This window comes from Nomia melanderi, unplaced genomic scaffold, assembly GCF_051020985.1.
Source record: "Nomia melanderi isolate GNS246 unplaced genomic scaffold, iyNomMela1 scaffold0026, whole genome shotgun sequence".
Lineage (NCBI taxonomy): Eukaryota > Metazoa > Arthropoda > Insecta > Hymenoptera > Halictidae > Nomia > Nomia melanderi.
In genome coordinates, this window is record NW_027475141.1 from 2,125,190 (window position 1) to 2,135,975 (window position 10,786).

A 10,786-nucleotide genomic window follows, 5' to 3' on the forward strand; every position below is an offset into this window, starting at 1 on the left:
CTGAGTGTCCGGCCCCATGAGACGGTGGTTTTCTCGGCCCCTGGTGGTCCGAGGACGTTCCCGCTGCCCAGAATCATGCGCCAGGGCCTCCTACAGACAATGCACTTTGATTTATTGCGCTATCTGTCATAGCACCCAGGAAAGCTCCATATATATGCTGGATTTTTACATGACTTTGGGTGACGGATACCGAAAATCTGTAATTTTCTCGGCCCCTGGTGGTCCGATGTCGTTCCTCCTGCACAGATTCATGCGCAAGGGCCTCCTACGGACAATGCACTTTGATTTTTTTCGCTATCTCTAATAGCACCCGAGATATCACCAGTTATATGCTGGATTTTTACATGAAATTGGGTGACGGTTACCGAAAATCTGTAATTTTTTCGAACCCTGGTGGTCCGATGTTGTTCCCACTGCCCAGATTCATGCGCCAGGGCCTCCTACAGACAATACACTTTGATTTATTGCGCTATCTCTAATAGCACCCGAGATATCACCAGATATATGCTGGATTTTAACATGACCCTGAGTGTCCGGCCCCATGTGTCGGTGGTTTTCTCGGCCCCTGGTGGTCCGAGATCGTTCCCACTGCACAGATTCATGCGCCAGGGCCTCCTGCAGACAATGCACTTTGATTTATTGCGCTATCTCTAATAGCACCCGAGATATCACCAAATATATATTGGATTTTACCCTGACCCTTAGTATCCAGGCCAATGAGACGGTGGTTTTCTCGGCCCCTGGTGGTCCGAGGTCGTTCCCGCTTGCACAGATTCATGCGCCAGGGCCTCCTGCAGATAATTAACTTTGGGTTATTGCGCTATCTCTAATAGCACCCGAGATATCACCAGATATATATTGTATTTTCCCCTGACCCTGAATGTCCGGCCCCATGAGACGGTGATTTTCTCGGCGTCTGGTGGTCCGAGGTCGTTGACGCAGCACAGATTCATTCGCCAGTGCCTCCAACAGACAATGCACTTTGATTTATTGCGCTATCTCTAATAGCACCCGAGATATCACCAGATATATATTGATTTTCCCCTGACCCCGAGTGTCCGGCCCCATGAGACGGTGGTTTTCTCGGCCCCTGTTGTTCCGAGGTCGTTCCCGCTGCACAGATTCATGCGCCAGGGCTTCCTGCAGAGAATGCACTTTGATTTATCGCGTTATATGTAATAGCCGCCGAGATATCACCAGATATATGCTGGATTTTTCCCTGACCCTGAGTGTCCGGCCCAATGAGACGGTGGTTTTCTTTACCCCTGGTGGTCCGAGGTCGTTCCCGCTGCACAGATTCATGCGCCAGGGTCTCCTGCAGATAATTCACTTTGGTTTATTGCGCTATCTGTAATAGCACCCGAGATATCACCAGATATATATTGGATTTTCCCCTGACCCTGAGTGTCCGGCCCCATGTGTCGATGGTTTTCTCGGCCCCTGGTGGTCCGAGGTCGTTCCCGCTGCCCAGATTCATGCGCCAGGGCCTCCTACAGACAATGCACTTTGATTTATTGCGCTATCAGTAATAGCACCCGAGAAAGCACCATATATATGCTGGATTTTTACATGACTTTGTGTGACGGATACCGAAAATCTGTAATTTTCTCGGCCCCTGGTGGTCCAATGTCGTTCCTGCTGCACAGATTAATGCGCAAGGGCCTCCTACGGTCAATGCACTTTGATTTATTGCGCTATCTCTAATAGCACCCGAGATATCACCAGATATATATTGGATTTTTCCCTGACCCTGAGTGTCCGGCCCCATGAGACGGTGGTTTTCTCGGCCCCTGGTGGTCCGAGATCGTTCCCGCTACACAAATTCATGCGCCAGGGCCTCCTGCAGATAATTCACTTTGGTTTATTGCGCTATCTCTAATAGCACCCGAGATATCACCAGATATATATGGGATTTTCCCCTGACCCTGAGTGTCCGGCCCCATGAGACGGTGGTTTTCTCGGCCCCTGGTGGTCCGAGGTCGTTCCCGCTGCCCAGATTCATGGGCCAGGGCCTCCTGCAGATAATTCACTTTGGTTTATTGCGCTATCTCTAATAGCACCCGCGATATCACCAAATATATATTGGATTTTTCCCTGATCCTGTGTGTCCAGCCGCATGAGACGGTGGTTTTCTCGGCCCCTGGTGGTCCGAGGTCGTTCCCGCTGCACAGATGCACGCGCCAGGGCCTCCTGTAGATAATTCACTTTGGTTTATTGCGCTATCTCTAATAGCACCCGAGATATCAACAGATATATATTGATTTTCCCCTGATCCTGTGTGTCCAGCCGCATGAGACGGTGGTTTTCTCGGCCCCTGGTGGTCCGAGGTCGTTCCCGCTGCACAGATGCACGCGCCAGGGCCTCCTGTAGATAATTCACTTTGGTTTATTGCGCTATCTCTAATAGCACCCGAGATATCACCAGATATATATTGATTTTCCCCTGACCCTGAGTGTCCGCCCCCATGAGACTGTGGTTTTCTCGGCCCCTGGTGGTCCGAGGTCGTTCCCGCTGCACAAATTCATGCGCCAGGGCCACCTACAGACAATGCACTTTGATTTATTGCGCTATCTGTAATAGCACCCGAGATATCACCAGATATATATTGGATTTTTCCCTGACCCTGGGTGTCCGGCCCCATGAGACGGTGGTTGTCTCGGCCCATGGTGGTCCGAGGTCGTTCCCGCTGCACAGATTCATGCGCTTGGGCCTCCTGCAGATAATTCACTTTGGTTTATTGGGCTATCTGTAATAACACCCGAGATATCACCAAATACATATTGGATTTTCCCCTGACCCTGAGTGTCCGGCCCCATGAGACGGTGGTTCTCTCGGCCCCTGGTGATCCGAGCTCGTTCCCGCTGGCCAGATTCATGCGCCAGGGCCTCCTACAGACAACGCACTTTGATTTATTGCGCTATCTGTAATAGCACCCGAGATATCACCAGATATATATTGGATTTTTCCCTGACCCTGAGTGTCCGGCCCCATGAGACGGTGGTTTTCTCGGCCCCTGGTGGTCCGAGGTCGTTCCCGCTGCACAGATTCATGCGCCAGGGCCTCCTGCAGATAATTCACTTTGGTTTATTGCGCTATCTCTAATGGCACCCGAGATATCACCAGATATATATTGGATTTTCCCCTGACCCTGAGTGTCCGGCCCCATGTCTCGATGGTTTTCTCGGCCCCTGGTGGTCCGAGGTCGTTCCCGCTGCCCATATTCATGCGCCAGGGCCTCCTACAGACAATGCACTTTGATTTATTGCGCTATCAGTAATAGCACCCGAGAAAGCACCATATATATGCTGGATTTTTACATGACTTTGTGTGACGGATACCGAAAATCTGTAATTTTCTCGGCCCCTGGTGGTCCAATGTCGTTCCTGCTGCACAGATTAATGCGCAAGGTCCTCCTACGGTCAATGCACTTTGATTTATTGCGCTATCTCTAATAGCACCCGAGATATCACCAGATATATATTGGATTTTTCCTAGACCCTGACAGTCCGGCCCCATGTGTCGATGGTTTTCTCGGTCCCTCGGGGTCCGAGGTCGATCCCGCTGCACAGATTCATGCGCCAGGGCCCCCTGCAGATAATTCACTTTGATTTATAGCGCTATCTCTAATAGCACCCGAGATATCACCAGATATATATTGGATTTTTCCCTGACCCTGACAGTCCGGCCCCATGTGTCGATGGTTTTCTCGGTCCCTCGTGGTCCGAGGTCGATCCCGCTGCACAGATTCATGCGCCAGGGACCCCAGCAGATAATTCACTTTGGTTTATTGCGCTATCTCTAATAGCACCCGAGATATCACCAGATATATATTGGATTTTCCCCTGACCCTGAGTGTCCGGCCCCATGAGACTGTGGTTTTCTCGGCCCCTGGTGGTCCGAGGTCGTTCCCGCTGCACAGATTTATGCGCCAGGTCCTCCTACAGACTATGCACTTTGATTTATTGGGCTGTCTGTAATAGCACCCGAGATATCACCAGATATATATTGGATTTTCCCCTGACCCTGAGTGTCCGGCCCCATGAGACTGTGGTTTTCTCGGCCCCTGGTGGTCCGAGGTCGTTCCCGCTGCACAGATTCATGCGCCAGGGCCCGCTGGAGATAATCCTCTTTTGTTTAGTGCGCTATCTGTAAGAGCACCCGAGATATCACCAGATATATATTGAATTTTTCAACCGACCCTGAGTGTCCGGCCCCATGAGACGGCTGTTTTCTCGGCCCCTGGTGGTCCGAGGTCGTTCCCGCCGCCCAGATTCATGCGCCAGGGCCTCCTACAGTCAATGCACTTTGATTTATCGCGCTTTCTGTAATAGAACCCGAGATATCACCAGATATATATTGGATTTTCCCCTGACCCTGAGTGTCCGGCCCCATGAGACGGTCGTTTTCTCGGCCCCTGGTGGTCCGAGGTCGTTCCCGCTGCACAGATTCATGCGCCAGGGCCTCCTGCAGATAATTCACGTTGGTTTATTGCGCTATCTCCAATTTCTCACGAGATATCACCAGATATATATTGGATTTTTCCCTGACCCCGAGTGTCCGGCCCCATGAGACGGTGGTTTTCTCGGCCCCTGTTGTTCCGAGGTCGTTCCCGCTGCACAGATTCATGCGCCAGGGCTTCCTGCAGAGAATGCACTTTGATTTATCGCGGTATATGTAATAGCCGCCGAGATATCACCAGATATATGCTGGATTTTTCCCTGACCCTGAGTGTCCGGCCCCATGTGTCTGTGGTTTTCTCGGCCCCTGGTGTTCCGAGGTAGTTCCCGCTGCACAGATGCATGCGCCAGGGCCTCCTGCAGATAATTCACTTTGATTTATCGCGCTATCTCTAATAGCACCTGAGATATCGCCAGATATATATTGGATTTTTCCCTGACCCTGATTGTCCGGCTCCATGAGACGGTGGATTTCTCGGCCCTTGGTGCTCCGAGGTCGTTCCGGCTGCACAGATTCATGCGCCAGGGCTTGCTGCAGACAATGCACTTTGATTTATCGCGCTATCTGTAATAGCACCCGAGATATCGCCAGATATATGCCGGATTTTTAAATCACCTTGGGTGACGGATACAGAATATCTGTAATTTTCTCGGCCCCTGGTAGGCCGAGGTCTCTCCGGCTGCACAGATTCATGCGGCAGGGCTTGCTGCAGACAATGCACTTTAGTTTATCGCGCTATCTCTAATAGCACCAGAGATATCACCAGATATATATTGGATTTTCCCCTGACCCTGTGTATCCGGCCCCATCAGTCGGTGGTTTTCTCGGCCCCTGGTGGACCGAGGTCGTTCCTGCTGCACAGATTCATTCGCCAGTGCCTCCTACAGACAATGCACTTTGATTTATTGAGCTATCTCTAATAGCACCCGAGATATCACCAGTTATATATTGGATTTTTCCCTGACCCTGACAGTCCGGCCCCATGAGACGGTGATTTTCTCGGCCCCTGGTGGTCCGAGGTCGATCCCGGTAGACGGATTCATGCACCAGGGATTCCCGCAGACTACGCACTTTGATTTATCGCGCTATCTCTAATAGCACCCGAGATATCACCAGATATGTATTGGATTTTTCCCTGACCCTGAGTGTCCGGCCCCATGTGTCGGTGATTTTCTCGGCCCCTGGTGGTCCGAGGTCGATCCTGCTGCACAGATTCCTGCGCCAGGGCCTCCTGCAGACAATGCACTTTGATTTATTGAGCTATATCTAATAGCACCCGAGATATCACCAGATATATATTGGATCTTTCCCTGACCCTGACATTACGGCCCCATGTGTCGGTGGTTTTCTCGGTCCATGGTTGTCCGATGTCGATCATGCTGCACAGATGCATGCGCCAGGGCCTCCTGCAGACAATGCACTTTGATTTATTGCGCTATCTCTCATAGCACCCGAGATATCAGCAGATATATATTGGATTTTACCCTGACCCTTAGTATCAGGCCCCACGAGTCAGTGGTTTTCTCGGCCCCTGGTGGTCCGAGGTCGTTGCCGCTGCACAGATTCATGCGCCAGGGCCTCCTGCAGACAATGCACTTTGATTTATTGCGCTATCTGTAATAGCACCCGAGATATCAGCAGATATATATTGGACTTTTCCCTGACCCTGAGTGTCCGGCCACATGAGAAGGTGGTTTTCTCGGCTCCTAGTGGCCCGAGGTCGTTCCCGCTGCACAGATTCATGCGCCAGGGCCTCCTGCAGACAATACACTTTGATTTATCGCGCTATCTGTAATAGCACCCGAGAAATCACCCTATATATGCTGGATTTTTACATGACTTTTGGTGACGTATACCGAAAATCTGTAATTTTCTCGGCCCCTGGTGGTCCGAGGTCGTTCCTGCTGCACAGATTAATGCGCAAGGGCCTCCTACGGACAATGCACTTTGATTTATTGCGCTATCTCTAATAGCACCCGAGATATCACCTGATATATATTGGATTTTACCCTGACCCTTAGTATCCGGCTCCATGAGTCGGTGGTTTTCTCGGCCCCTGGTGGTCCGAGGTCGTTCCCACCACACAGACTCATGCGTCAGGGCCTCCTGCAGACAATTCACTTTGGTTTATTGCGCTATCTCTAATGGCACCCAAGATACGAACCAGATATATATTGGATTTTTCCCTGACCCTGAATGACCGGCCCCATGTGTCGGTGGTTTTCTCGGCCCCTGGTGGTCCGAGGTCGTTCTTGCTGCACAGACTCATGCGCCAGGGACTCCAGCAGAGAATGCACTCTGATTTATTGCGCTGTCTCTAATAGCACCTGAGATATCACCAGATATATATTGGATTTTTCCCTGACCCTGAGTTTCCGGCCCCATGAGACGGTGGTTTTCTCGGCCCCTGGTGGTCCGATGTCGTTCCTGCTGCACAGATTCATGCGCAAGGGCCTCCTAAGGACAATGCACTTTGATTTATTGCGCTATCTCTAATAGCACCCTAGATATCACCAGATATATATTTGATTTTTCCCTGACCCTGAGTGTCCGGCCCCATTAGACGGTGGTTTTCTCGGCCCCTGGTGGTCGGAGGTCGATCCCGCTGCCCAGGTTCATACGCCAGGGCCTCCTACAGACAATGCACTTTGATTTATTGCGCTATCTGCAATAGCACCCCAGAAAGCTCCATATATATGCTGGATTTTTACATGTCTTTGGGTGACGGATACCGAAAATCTGTAATTTTCTCGGCCCCTGGTGGTCCGTGGTCGTTCCCGATGCACAGATTCATGCGCCAGGGCCTCCTACAGACAATGCAGTTTGATTTATTGCCCTATCTGTAATAGCACCCGAGATATCACCACATATATACTGAATTTATCCCTGGCCCTGAGTTTCCGGCCCCATGAGACGGTGGTTTTCTCGGCCTCTGGTGGTCCGAGGTCGTTCCCGCTGCACAGATTCATGCGCCAGGGCCCCCAGCAGATAATTCACTTTGGTTTATTGCGCTATCTCTAATAGCTCCCGAGATATCACCAGATATATATTGGATTTTTCCCTGACCCTGACAGTCTGGCCCCATGAGACGGTGATTTCCTCGGCCCGTGGTCGTCCGAGGTCGTTCTCGCTGCACATATTCATGCGCCAGGGCCTCCTACAGACAATGCTCTTTGATTTATTGCGCTATCACTAATAGCACCCGAGATATCACCAGATATATATTGGATTTTTCCCTGACCCTGATTGTCCGGCCCCATGAGACGGTGGTTTTCTCGGCCCCTGGTCGTACGAGGTCGTTCCTGCTGCACAGCTGCATGCGCCAGGGCCTCCTGCAGATAATTCAATTTGGTTTAGTGCGCCATCTCTAACAGCACCCGAGATATCACCAGATATATATTGGATTTTCCCCTGACCCTGAGTGTCGGGCCCCATGTGTCGGTGGCTTTCTCGGCCCCTGGTGTTCCGAGGTCGTTGCCGCTGCACAGATTCATGCGCCAGGGCCTCCCGCAGACAATGCACTTTGATTTATTGCGCTATCTGCAATAGCACCCCAGAAAGCTCCATATATATCCTGGATTTTTACATGTCTTTGGGTGACGGATACCGAAAATCTGTAATTTTCTCGGCCCCTGGTGGTCCGTGGTCGTTCCCGATGCACAGATTCATGCGCCAGGGCCTCCTACAGACAATGCAGTTTGATTTATTGCCCTATCTGTAATAGCACCCGAGATATCACCAGATATATATTGAATTTATCCCTGGCCCTGAGTGTCCGGCCCCATGAGACGGTGGTTTTCTCGGCACCTGGTGGTCCGAGGTCGTTCCCGCTGCACAGATTCATGCGCCAGGGCCCCCAGCAGATAATTCACTTTGTTTTATTGCGCTATCTCTAATAGCACCCGAGATATCACCAAATATATATTGGATTTTCCCCTGACCCTGAGTGTCCGGCCCCATGAGAAGGTGGTTTTCTTGGCCCCTGGTGGTCCGAGGTCGTTCCCGCTGCACAGGTGCATGCGCCAAGGCCTCCTGCAGATAATTCAATTTGGTTTATTGCGCTATCTCTAATAGCACCCGAGATATCACCAGATATATATTGGATTTTCCCCTGACCCTGAGTGTCGGGCCCCATGTGTCGGTGGCTTTCTCGGCCCCTGGTGTTCCGAGGTCGTTGCCGCTGCACAGATTCATGCGCCAGGGCCTCACGCAGACAATGCACTTTGATTTATTGCGCTATCTGTAATAGCACCCGAGAAAGCACCATATATATGCTGGATTTTTACATGACTTTGGGTGACGGATACAGAAAATCTGTAATTTTCTCGGCCCCTCGTGGTCCGAGGACGTTCCTGCTTCACAGATTCATGCGCCCGGGACTCCTGCAGACAATGCACTTTTAATTATCGCGCTATCTGTAATATAACACGAGATATCACCAGATATATGCTGGATTTTTACATGACATTGGGTGACGGATTCCGAATATCTGTAATTTTGTCGGCCCCTGGTGGTCCCATGTCGTTCCCGCTGCCCAGATTCATGCGCAAGGGCCTCCTATAGACAATGCACTTTGGTTTATTGCGCTATCTGTAATAGCACCCCAGAAAGCACCATATATATGCTGGATTTTTACATGACTTTGGGTGACGGATACAGAAAATCTGTAATTTTCTCGGCCCCTGGAGATCCGAGGTCGTTCCCGCTGCACAGAATCATGCGCCAGGGCTTGCTGCAGACAATGCACTTTGACATATTGCGCTATCTCTAATAGCACCCGAAATATCACCAGATATATATTGGATTTTCCCCTGAACCTGAGTGTGCGGCCCCATGAGACGGTTGTTTTCTCGGCCCCTGGTGGTCCGAGGTCGTTCCCGCTGAACAGATTCTTGCGCTAGGGCCCGCTGCAGATAATTCACTTTGGTTTAGTGTGTTATCTGTAAGAGCACCCGAGATATCACCAGATATATATTGAATTTTTCAACCGACCCTGAGCGTCCGGCCCCATGAGACGGTGGTTTTCTCGGACCCTGGTGATCCGAGGTCGTTCCCGCTGCACAGATTCATGCGCCAGGGCCGCCTGCAGATAACTCACTTTGGTTTATTGCGCTATCTGTAATAGCACCCAAGATATCACCAGATATATATTGGATTTTCCCCTGACCCTGAGTTTCCGGCCCCATGAGACTGTGGTTTTCTCGGCCCCTGGTGGTCCGAGGTCGTTCCCGCTGCCCAGATTCATGCGCCTGGGCCTGCTGCAGATAATTCACTTTGGTTTATTGCGCTATCTGTAATAGCACCCGAGATATCACCAGATATATATTGGATTTTTCCCAGACCCTGAGTGTTCGGCTCCATGAGACGGTGGTTTTCTCGGCCCCTGGTGGTCCGAGGTCGTTCCCGCTGACCAGATTCATGCGCCAGGGCCTCCTACAGACAATGCACTTTGATTTATTGCGCTATCTGTAATAGCACCCGAGATATCACCAGATATATATTGGATTTTTCCCTGACCCTGACATTCCGGCCCCATGAGACGGTGGTTTTCTGGGCACCTGGTGGTCCGAGGTCGTTCCCGCTGCACAGATTCATGCGCCAGGGCCTCCTGCAGATAATTCACTTTGCTTTATTGCGCTATCTCTAATAGCACCCGAGATATCACCAGATATATATTGGATTTTTCCCTGACCATGAGAGTCCGGCCCCATGAGACGGTGGTTTTCCCGGCCCCTGGTGGTCCGAGGTCGTTCCCGCTGCACAGATTCATGCGCCGGGCCTCCTACAGACAATGCACTTTGATTTATTGCGCTATCTGTAATAGCACCCGAGATATCACCAGATATATATTGGATTTTTCCCTGACCCAGAGTGTCCGGCCCCATGAGACGGTGGTTGTCTCGGACCCTGGTGGTCCGGGGTCGTACCCGCTGCACAGACTCATGCGCCAGGGCCTCCTGCAGATAAACCACTTTGGTTTGTTGCGCTATCTGTAATAGCACCCGAGATATCACCAGATATATATTGGATTTTTCCGTGACCCTGAGTGTCCGGCCCCATGAGACGGTGGTTTTCTCGGCCCCTGGTTGTCCGAGGTCGTTCCCGCTGCACAGATTCATGCGCCAGGGCCTCCTGCAGATAAATCACTTTGGTTTATTGCGCTACCTCTAATAGCACTCGAGATATCACCAGATATATATTGTATTTTTCCCTGGCCCTGAGTGTCCGGTCCCATGTGTTGGTGGTTTTCTCGGCCCCTGGTGATCCGAGGTCGTTCCCGCTGCACACATTCATGCGCCCGGGCCTCCTGCAGATAATTCACTTTGGT